The sequence below is a fragment of the Amblyomma mixtum genome, chromosome 3 (assembly GCF_055824585.1).
Source record: "Amblyomma mixtum isolate Tamu chromosome 3, ASM5582458v1, whole genome shotgun sequence".
NCBI classification, from domain to species: domain Eukaryota; kingdom Metazoa; phylum Arthropoda; class Arachnida; order Ixodida; family Ixodidae; genus Amblyomma; species Amblyomma mixtum.
This window is the reverse complement of record NC_143014.1, coordinates 358020676-358030005: the sequence shown is the minus strand read 5'-3', so window position 1 is coordinate 358030005 and position 9330 is coordinate 358020676. Positions and strand designations below refer to the sequence as shown.

Genomic DNA, 9330 nt, shown 5'->3' with positions numbered 1-9330 from the left:
AAAAGTGCCCACCTGCAACTGCCGCCATGCTACTTCCTCCTTCTTGCTCAGCTTCTTGTGCGGTGCGGAGTATTCTCTTCGACTAAGCATGTAGAACTGTGTGATATCCCGGAAAGAGTATAACCGCTCGCTTTTTGAAATGTGTCCATCCTCGGACGGAGTCGGTGAGATCGGCCGGAAGGTCAGTCCTCGGGCGAGCTCATGGGCTCCCTCATTGCCTTGAAGGGTTTGGTGTGCAGGCGTCCAAAGCAAGAGGATTGGACTCTCAATTTTTCCGTTCGATAGTATGCGTGCTGCCGCTGCTGATATTCTGCCTAAATCAAAATTGCGTATCGCTTCCTTAGAGTCGCTGATGACCACCTTTATGTCTTTTTGTGTGAGCGCGAGCGCGATGGCCGCCTCTTCTGCCGTAGTGACCGTAGCTCTTCTGATTGTGCAGCTGCTTACTAACCGGGCGCCTTCCTTTGCGACCACCGCTACCTTCGCTGTTCGTCCGTGGTACTCCGCCGCATCAGTATACACGACGTCCTGGCGCCCTGCACATTTGCGATGCAACATTTCTGCCCTGTCTTTCCTACGTGCTTCATGAAAATCGGGATACATATTCCGTGGCATAGGGGGGATTATTATTTTCTGCCTCACTTCAGCAGGAATTCCCACCTCATATTCTTCTGTCTGCGTGGGAGCATATCCCAGCTGCCTTAGGATATACCTACCCGTCTTCGTGGTCGTTAATCGATTAAACTGCGCAGTGAGCGCAGCTTCTATAAGCTCGTATTTAGTATTTGATACTCCTAAGGCCTGCAATTTTTTTGTCGGAGCCCATTGCTGAAGTCCCAGAGCTGCCTTGACACTTTTTCTTATGATTAACTCTAAGCCCTTGCGGTTGGAGGCGGTGAGTTTTAGATACGGCACAGCAAACACAATCCTGCTTATTACAAAGGCTTGTAATAGCCTAAGCAGATTGGCCTCCTTTACGCCTGCCTGCTTGTTGGCGACTCGTCGAATAAGCCTACTGGTGTGCTGCGCGCTATGTTGTATTCTTTCCAATGCTTGGGAGTTACATCTTGTCGACTGCACGTTGTTAGGGACGAGGTAGCATGATCGTGTGCCGGAGAGTGAATGAGGGACGTCTGAGACGAGGCTGCTGGGAAAAGACAATGAAGAGGAATTTATACAGGAATATTTACAAGTGAGCTGCAGGAATGCTGCATCACGACAGCTCAACACAAGACCATGATGACAAAGAGCTCTTCGGCCGTGCCGCTGCCGGGCTTTTTAAGAGTTCTCTTCCCTAGGGTCCCTAGATGGGGGCCGGGTTTCACTGGCACCAATCACAGACACAGACGCATTCACTCACTTCCGAGAGATCACGCCGTCGTCACGCGCTGGGAGAGGGGAACGATGCCATCCACGTAGCGCAGACGCCAGAATGTCCATGAGCGGCGTTCGCGCGCATTTCGAACGCGCGTTCACACTCGGTGTACGGGAAACGCTCGCTCAACCGGGCAGACGGACGCGGCTTCCGTGGCAATCCAGGCGTTCACCCAACGCGCGTCTCGGGGTTTGTCGGCGTTTCGCTGCTGCCATGTCGTTGTCTTCCCCACGACGAAGGCCAGACGTAACAGACTGCCCCGCCGGGGGAAGGAGATCCCGATGGACAGGGGACAGCATCCGCTGTCCGGAGGGATGTCGCTTGAGGCTGGTCTCAACCGGAGTCGGTTCCCTCTCGGCGGTTCTGGAGCTCAGCGCACCCCGAAGTCTTCCTTTGCAGGTGCAGGTTCCCAAAGGGCACTGCAAAGTGACTCGTGCTCCGCTAGCGTTAGAACCACGCCGAAAACCCGACCGCTCAGTCCGCAAGCACGACACAATCCCCACTAAGCGATGCCAGGCTCTTTCCCTCTTACAAACCCAATCAATCCCTGGGAGTAGTTCCGCAGCACTGAGAAACTGCCCACAAATCGGCACATTACACCACAAAGCGCATCTCAATTTAAAACAATAAACAAAACCAATCGGTTCAAAATCCTACATCAGGAAGAAAAAGACCAGCAAACTGCAACTATGATGCTGACTCTTGCGCTAGGGACCTCAACTTAAGCTATCGGCATTACCTTTGAGACTCCCCTTTTTGTGATGTATTCCGATTCGTAATGACCACATTATTATTTCATTCTGCATAGCAGCATACTGCCGTCACCTTGCATATCCCCGCAAAGATTCGCTCAACATCGGAGCCAAAGTCACCTTAATTTCCCAAATTCCAAAAAAATCAAGCGACTCCAGGCGCTTATGCTAGTGGCCTAAATGGCCCGTCTGGCTAGCACTTCGCGTTTTAACGGACGCTGCTACACATGGGCATCACTAGTGCATTTTTCGAAACAATCTTTGTCCAAAAGGAACGCTTCCAATGTGACCAACGCGTCCGAAACCTATTCCTGCTCAAAACTTCTTTTTTTCACTTTTTTTTTCTGCAAAACGCTTTTTCTGCAGGAATGGTTTAAAACAGCAGAGACATCCTCGGAATCCGCTGCTAACGAGCCGCGCCGCGGCTCAAAGGGGTCGCCTATTCTTCAACCGCGCCCTGCGCGGTCGCACACCAACAGTGGCTTTAGCAGCCAATTCACAAAATTCGAAGGGCTTAACTGCGCTTCGACACCTGCGAGCCTCAGACGCCACGCGACACTGATTTGTTCCGCACCCCGGCCGCGTGTCTCCAACACCTGAGTAGCGTCTGAACATTTGAATGCGAGGGGATAACGGTCGCGTATGAAAGAAACGCCTACGAGGACTCCTTTCTCGATTCAACCGTGTCCTTCGACTGGAACGCATTCTGCGGCGTTCTTCCATGCGGTAGCTGGGCGTCCTCTGCGGCCCGCTGCGAGTTTTACGCGTCCTGCTACCGTAGCGTCCCCACAATGGGTAAGGTGGCTTTCGCGCTGTCTGTAAACGCCGAGCTAGTCTGGCCTTAGCGCGGTGCCTGACGCATATGGAGTGCCGTGATGGCCTCGGACGATTACGCTGCTGGCCGGCCTTTAACTTTACAATGTCCTCGGCCCGTACATCGTCCGTTCTCTCGAGAGCACCCCTCGTCTTGGCTCTCCTTGCGCGTGGTCGCCTTCCTAAAACTGCCTTCGCAGAACGGCCCTGCGCGCCTCCCTTTCTCGCGGTGCCCTCAACCTCCGCATCTTCTCTCTGACGCAGCACCGAGCCGTATTTCACCCTTAAGTTCGAATTATCGGCTCGTGCTTTCGGTGAGTCACCGCAGGTCGCAGTAGCTAGCTCTCCCGACAGCACTTTACCTCCTGCTGAGCATAACTTGCTCTCCTGAGGCTTGCTATTCGATCCTAATACCCTAACGCTCTTGCCCGGAACTTGAACTATGAGACGCTGTTCGGCTAACGTAGCGTTATTGTCCTGGGTACTACCTTCTCGATCGCAGCAATCAGCCTCCTTCCCGGAAAGTGCATGCTTCTCTGGGTTCAAAACCAACGCATTGCCCCTTTCCTTATTTTTAGCAGTGCCTACATTATCGCCCGAGCCCTCATGGCTGGCGGATCTGCACTCTTCCTCGTTGCTAGCCTTAGTGCCTACATTATCGCCCGAGCCCTCATGGCTGGCGGATCTGCACTCTTCCTCGTTGCTAGCCTTAGTGCCTACATTATCGCCCGAGCCCTCATGGCTGGCGGATCTGCACTCTTCCTCGTTGCTAGCCTTAGTGCCTACATTATCCCCCAAGCCCTCACGGCTTGTGGATCTGCACTCTTCGCTAGCTTCTTGACCGAACTTCTCGGTCCTCGCTGCCGAAGTCGCCTTTCTTTCCTGGACCAAACCTGTCCTATGCCGCCACTTCTGAACAGCACTCGTGTCATCCGGCGACTGAGCGGAGCTTCTAACTCTGTCCCTGACACTATAGCGGTGTAGCTTACCACCGTCAATTTGGCCTTCCAAATCTGCCTCCGCGGGAATTCGAAAGTATCGGAGGAGCGCACTTTTAGTTATCGCATAGTTGTGGGCATCCTCGTCAGACAACCTCGCCCAAACATTACAAGGTTCACATGGGAGGAATCCCATCAACACAATTGGCCAATAATCCTGATCTAGCTGCTCCTCCATGCAAATTCTCTCAAAATTTTCCAGAAAAGTTCTGAAATTTTCCCCTTTTCTGAAAACTCTTAAGCGAGATCGCGTTCTCATACTTCTGATCGCGTTAAGTTCACGTGTGAGTTCCCGCATCTCTCTTTCGTATTCCTGTTGCCGCTGCTCTCTTTCGCGTTCCATCTCCATGTCGAGACGCTTCCTTTCCAAAGCGTATTGACGCTCGCGTTCCTCTTTCTCTTGTTTTTCTTTACGTTCAAGTTCCTCTTTCTCTTGTTTTTCTTTACCTTCGCGTTCCTCTTTCTCTTTTTTTCTTTACGTTCGAGTTCCTCTTGTTCTCTTTTTGCCAATTCCCTCTCCTCAATGGCCTCAAGGCATTCCGCAAGCTCGTCATCTTCAGCCTCTAACGCAAGAATAACCTTCAGCAGTTCTGGTTTTCTGAGTTTGTCTGATACCTCCAGACCCAACTCTTTCGCAAGCTCCAGTAACTTTGGTTTGCGCAGCGTCTTCAAATCCATGGCTGCTCTGAGTGCTGCCTTTTCTACTGCCCACTATTGTCTTGCTGCAACTAACCCAGCAGCAACGACAACCCAATTACCAGCTCTGTTCCTGACACTAACAAAAGCCTGGCAAAACTCAGCAGAAGAAAGTCCCGCACTCACCAAACCTCGCAGCCAAGAATCCAGCGCAGTCGTTCCGCTGCAGGCAACCAGTCATCACAAAGGGCTCGTTGCAATGCCTCCGACTCGCCGTTCTGCTGCTCAGCGTCCCATTGTCCGCAACTCTCCGCTGGCGTCCGATGTTTCGCGTCCCACCGCTGCCAACCAGTTTGTTAGGGACGAGGTAGCATGATCGTGTGCCGGAGAGTGAATGAGGGACGTCTGAGACGAGGCTGCTGGTAAAAGACAATGAAGAGGAATTTATACAGGAATATTTACAAGTGAGCTGCAGGAACGCTGCATCACGACAGCTCAACACAAGACCATGATGACAAAGAGCTCTTCGTCCGTGCCGCTGCCGGGCTTTTTAAGAGTTCTCTTCCCTAGGGTCCCTAGATGGGGGCCGGGTTTCACTGGCACCAATCACAGACACAGACGCATTCACTCACTCCCGAGAGATCACGCCGTCGTCACGCGCTGGGAGAGGGGAACGATGCCATCCACGTAGCGCAGACGCCAGAATGTCCATGAGCGGCGTTCGCGCGCATTTCGAACGCGCGTTCACACTCGGTGTACGGGAAACGCTCGCTCAACCGGGCAGACGGACGCGGCTTCCGTGGCAATCCAGGCGTTCACCCAACGCGCGTCTCGGGGTTTGTCGGCGTTTCGCTGCTGCCATGTCGTTGTCTTCCCCACGACGAAGGCCAGACGTAACAACGTGTAGCCCCAGTATGCGCATACAGTCCACCCGTGGGATTGCCTGTCCACCTACCTTAACAGTGATGTTCGGATTTTCCTTCTTTTTCCGGGCTTGTGCTGTCATCACAAGGATTTCTGAATTTTCAGCAGAGCACCGAAGTCCCTTACTTTGCAAGTAGTCTTCTGTCGCATGCACCGCCGTCTGCAAAGCTTCCTCTATAAAGCCATCGCTTCCGTGGTTCATCCAGAGCGTGATGTCGTCCGCATAGTTACTATGATGGAGTCCCTCTATCTCTACCAGCTTGCTTGGTAAGCCAATCATAGCTATGTTAAATAACATGGGTGAGAGCACAGATCCCTGTGGTGTCCCACGGGCTCCAAGTCGAATCCATTACCGTCTACAATTGCCAATGCTGACGTCCGCTGTTCTGTTCGTTAGAAAATCTTTAATATAACTGTAGGTTCGGCTTCCGACCCCTAGCGAAGTGAGGTTGTCCAGGATAGCGTCGTGGCGGACGTTATCAAAGGCCTTCGCCACATCAAGGCCTACCACTATTCTCGTGTCTTTTGTTTGTGCCTCTATTATCTGATGTTTCAGCTGTAGCATGACATCGGTTACAGATAGCCCCGCTCGAAATCCTATCATCGTGTCGGGATACAGCTCGTTCTCTTCTAGAAATCTGTTAAGGTGAGTTTGCGCCACGTGCTCCATGAGCTTGCCCACGCATGACGTAAGCGAAATGGACCTTAAATTTTCTAACCCCAATTTTTTCCCGGGTTTGAGTATAAATACTACATTAGCTAACTTTCATTCATGTGGGATTGTGCCCTTTTCCCAACAGTCTTGCATGTATGCTGCCAGGTTACTTATCGACCTGTCATCTAAATTTCGAAGCATTTTGTTGCTGACCCGATATGGGCCCGCTGCAGACTTCGTTTTTAACCTATTAATTTCGGCCCTGGCTTCAGCTACGGTAATCGGGGCATCTAGTGTTTCATTTACCCGTCCACGGTATTCCGGGAGCTGGGTTGCTTGTGTCGAGGCAATATACCTAGCCTGAACCTCGTCCAGTAGTTGGTCGTCCGTTCCCGAGTAGTTGTTTATCTCTTTGTGAAGCTGTTGTTTTGCCGCCGCTTTGCTGTTGTCTGGGTCTATCAAGTGGCGAAACAACTGCCATGTTCGGGCAGTACCCATGTTGCGGTCTAAGTTATCGCACACGCTGTGCCAGTTCTGGCGTGTGAGCTCGAGCGCATATTGTTCGATTTCCATACTTAGTCTAGCTATCTGCTTCCGCAGACGTCTATCCCATTTCCTAGTTGCGAGACGGTCCTCCAAGTTTTTCTTTTTGTGCCACATGTTTGCCAGCCGACGGTCTACCGCGCATGTGTTTTGCTCAGCCTCAATCTCATCGGTAGCCGCCTCCACGTGCCGTATTATTTCGCGGCCCCAAGCACTTATATCCTCTATTCCATCCCCGGGGTCTCGGCATTCCCGGAATCTGTTCCAATTTGTGAACTTGACCTTGCTTGTTTTCCATGTGGTTGGTCCTCCATTAACAACAATTTCTATGATGTTGTGATCACTTCCTAGGTTTTCCTGAGTGTTGCACCACGTAGCACTGGTACCCTCTGTGACCATCGTAAGGTCTGGTGTTGTGTCGTCTGATATACTGTTACCGCGTCTCGTTGGAAGGTATGGGTCTGTAATAAGGTCTAGGCTGTACTTTTGAATATCCTCCCAAAGCCTATTGCCCTTCGCGTTCGCAGTTTTATACCCCCACACCTGGTGACGCGCATTGAAGTCCCCCAGGATAAGAAGTGGACTGTACTTCGCTTTCCTTTTTGCAAGTCCAAATAGCTCTCCGAACGTGCACCTGGACTGTCTTGGATTGCTATATAGATTGAGTATGAAGACGCCCGTTTCCTGCCGTTTGTCCGGCACAAGCTCGACCAGCACGTGATCTGTGTGTGTGTACCCTGTGTCGTGTTGTACGGCCGTAACATTTCTTCTTACAAAGGTGGTCACCCGCGATTTCCCCTTACCGCTGGTGTACGCCCTATAGCCGGCTAATTTTGAGCCCTCCCCTGTTTCTTGTAGGGTGAGTACCTCCGGCCGATCTGCCGCCGTAAGGAGTAATTCTAACACTGCCCTTTTCCAGTTCCACTGCCAGATAGTTGTTTTATTTCGTTTTTGAGGAGCCATGGTTTTTACAGAGCGTTAGTCGTTTCATACTGATCAATTCGTAGGTAGCGCTACAAGGCACAGACGGACGAAGCGCGTACTTTCAACTAGTTTACTTGACAGACACAAATGATCTACACACCAGATAATCAATTTTGCATCTGAACCGCTGCCTTCACCTTCCTGTCTATAATCAGGCCAGTGACCTTAACCAGTCTAATTCTTTATCTTCGAGAGCTATTGATGGTGTGCTGACGCAGTTTTCTGTTCCACAAGTCCTGATATTGAAGGCTTCAATTATTTCACGTTCAGTTTTTGTTTTCCCGTGACCTAGTATGCTGGTGTCATCCAGGCGAGGCTTGCATCCTTCTTCTTGTTTGGTATTGGCGTGGCCTTGGATGGCTGCGTCATTGTGATGAGGCTTCCATTTGCAATGGGGACAGTGGGAAGCCAGATTGCCAGGGTGCGTTACCTGGCCGCATGAGTTGGCGTGTTCCCTCAGTCTAGTGTTGATGCACCTGCCGGTTTGTCCAATGTATCTATTACCGCATTGGAGCGGCACGTCATAGATGACTTCCTTGTCGCATTCAACAAATCTTACTTCGTGTGCGATCTCGCACGGCGGCTTTTGTCTGTCGATGTTGTTCGTTTTTGCGCACATTCCGATAAGCTTTCTGCGGGAGGAAAATACTATCGGGATATTGTGCTTGCCTGCGATCTTCTTTAGGCCGTGTGACACCTTGTGGATATATGGTATAACGATGGGCCGAACCTTGTCCTGAGATGATTCTTCCTTTTTTGAAGCCTCAAACGTCGTCCTTCTTAGTAGCTTTTCTGCAACTGAGGTTAATAAAGATTTTGGATAGCCGCTTTCTTTCAGTCTGGCAACTTGAGCCTCAAGGCTTTTTTGCGCCATGTGTGCACAGGACTTCTTAGTGGCCTGTAGCATGCAGGAGAATGCGATCGATCGTTTGATGAGCTTCGAATGGCCAGAGTCGTATGGCAGGATGGCCTTTTCTCCTTTGGTTTTGTATTGCCAACAGGTGTGCAGATCGCCTTCCATTATCTCGAGGTCCAGGAATCTCGTTCGTGATGCTTCGGGGAGTTCGAGCGTGAATTCCAGTCCGGCGAAGGCGCGCTGGAAGGCCTCTATGATCACTTCTGTGTCTACATCTCCTGCTTTTTCCGCAGAGAAACAGCAGAAAGTCATCCACGTATCTGAAACACGCGACTATTCCCATGTCTTCCAGGACAGGTTTTAAGCTCCTATTCCCTTTAGCCATGTATAGGTCAGACAGCACGGGTGCTAAGCATGAATGTATACAAATCCCGCCTTGTTGCAGGTAGCATTTCTCGTTCCAGTGAACATACAAGGAATCCAGGTATGTCGACATAATTTCCAGAAAACCTTCGACACTAGCGCCACAAATGTTCTGGAATTTTGTGGCACCAAAACTCTCGATTGCTTCTTCTACGGCTGTCAGAGCACCGGACTTTGGGATGCTGTAATACATGTCCTTCACGTCTACTGACAGGCAGGTTACTAGTGGGCCTTCCCGTAGGATTGCGGTGATTTCGTCCGAGCTTGCAACCTTGAACGGGTCTTCTACCTGTAATTTTGACAGGTGAGTCTGAAGATACCTTGCGACTTGTTGTTGCCAGGTGCCCTTGTCCTCTACAATGAGTCGGAAC

General features: G+C 51.1%; 1 long non-coding RNA gene across 1 annotated transcript; it reads right to left on the bottom strand.

Annotated features, from left to right (window-relative positions):
- Nucleotides 1-1145: 1145 nt before the first annotated feature.
- LOC149356454 (uncharacterized) lies at nucleotides 1146-5467 on the bottom strand. The gene is made up of 2 exons (XR_016291643.1): nucleotides 4418-5467; nucleotides 1146-4385 (listed from the first exon to the last, which is right to left on the bottom strand). It is a non-coding gene; the product is annotated as an uncharacterized LOC149356454 (long non-coding RNA).
- Nucleotides 5468-9330: the final 3863 nt, after the last annotated feature.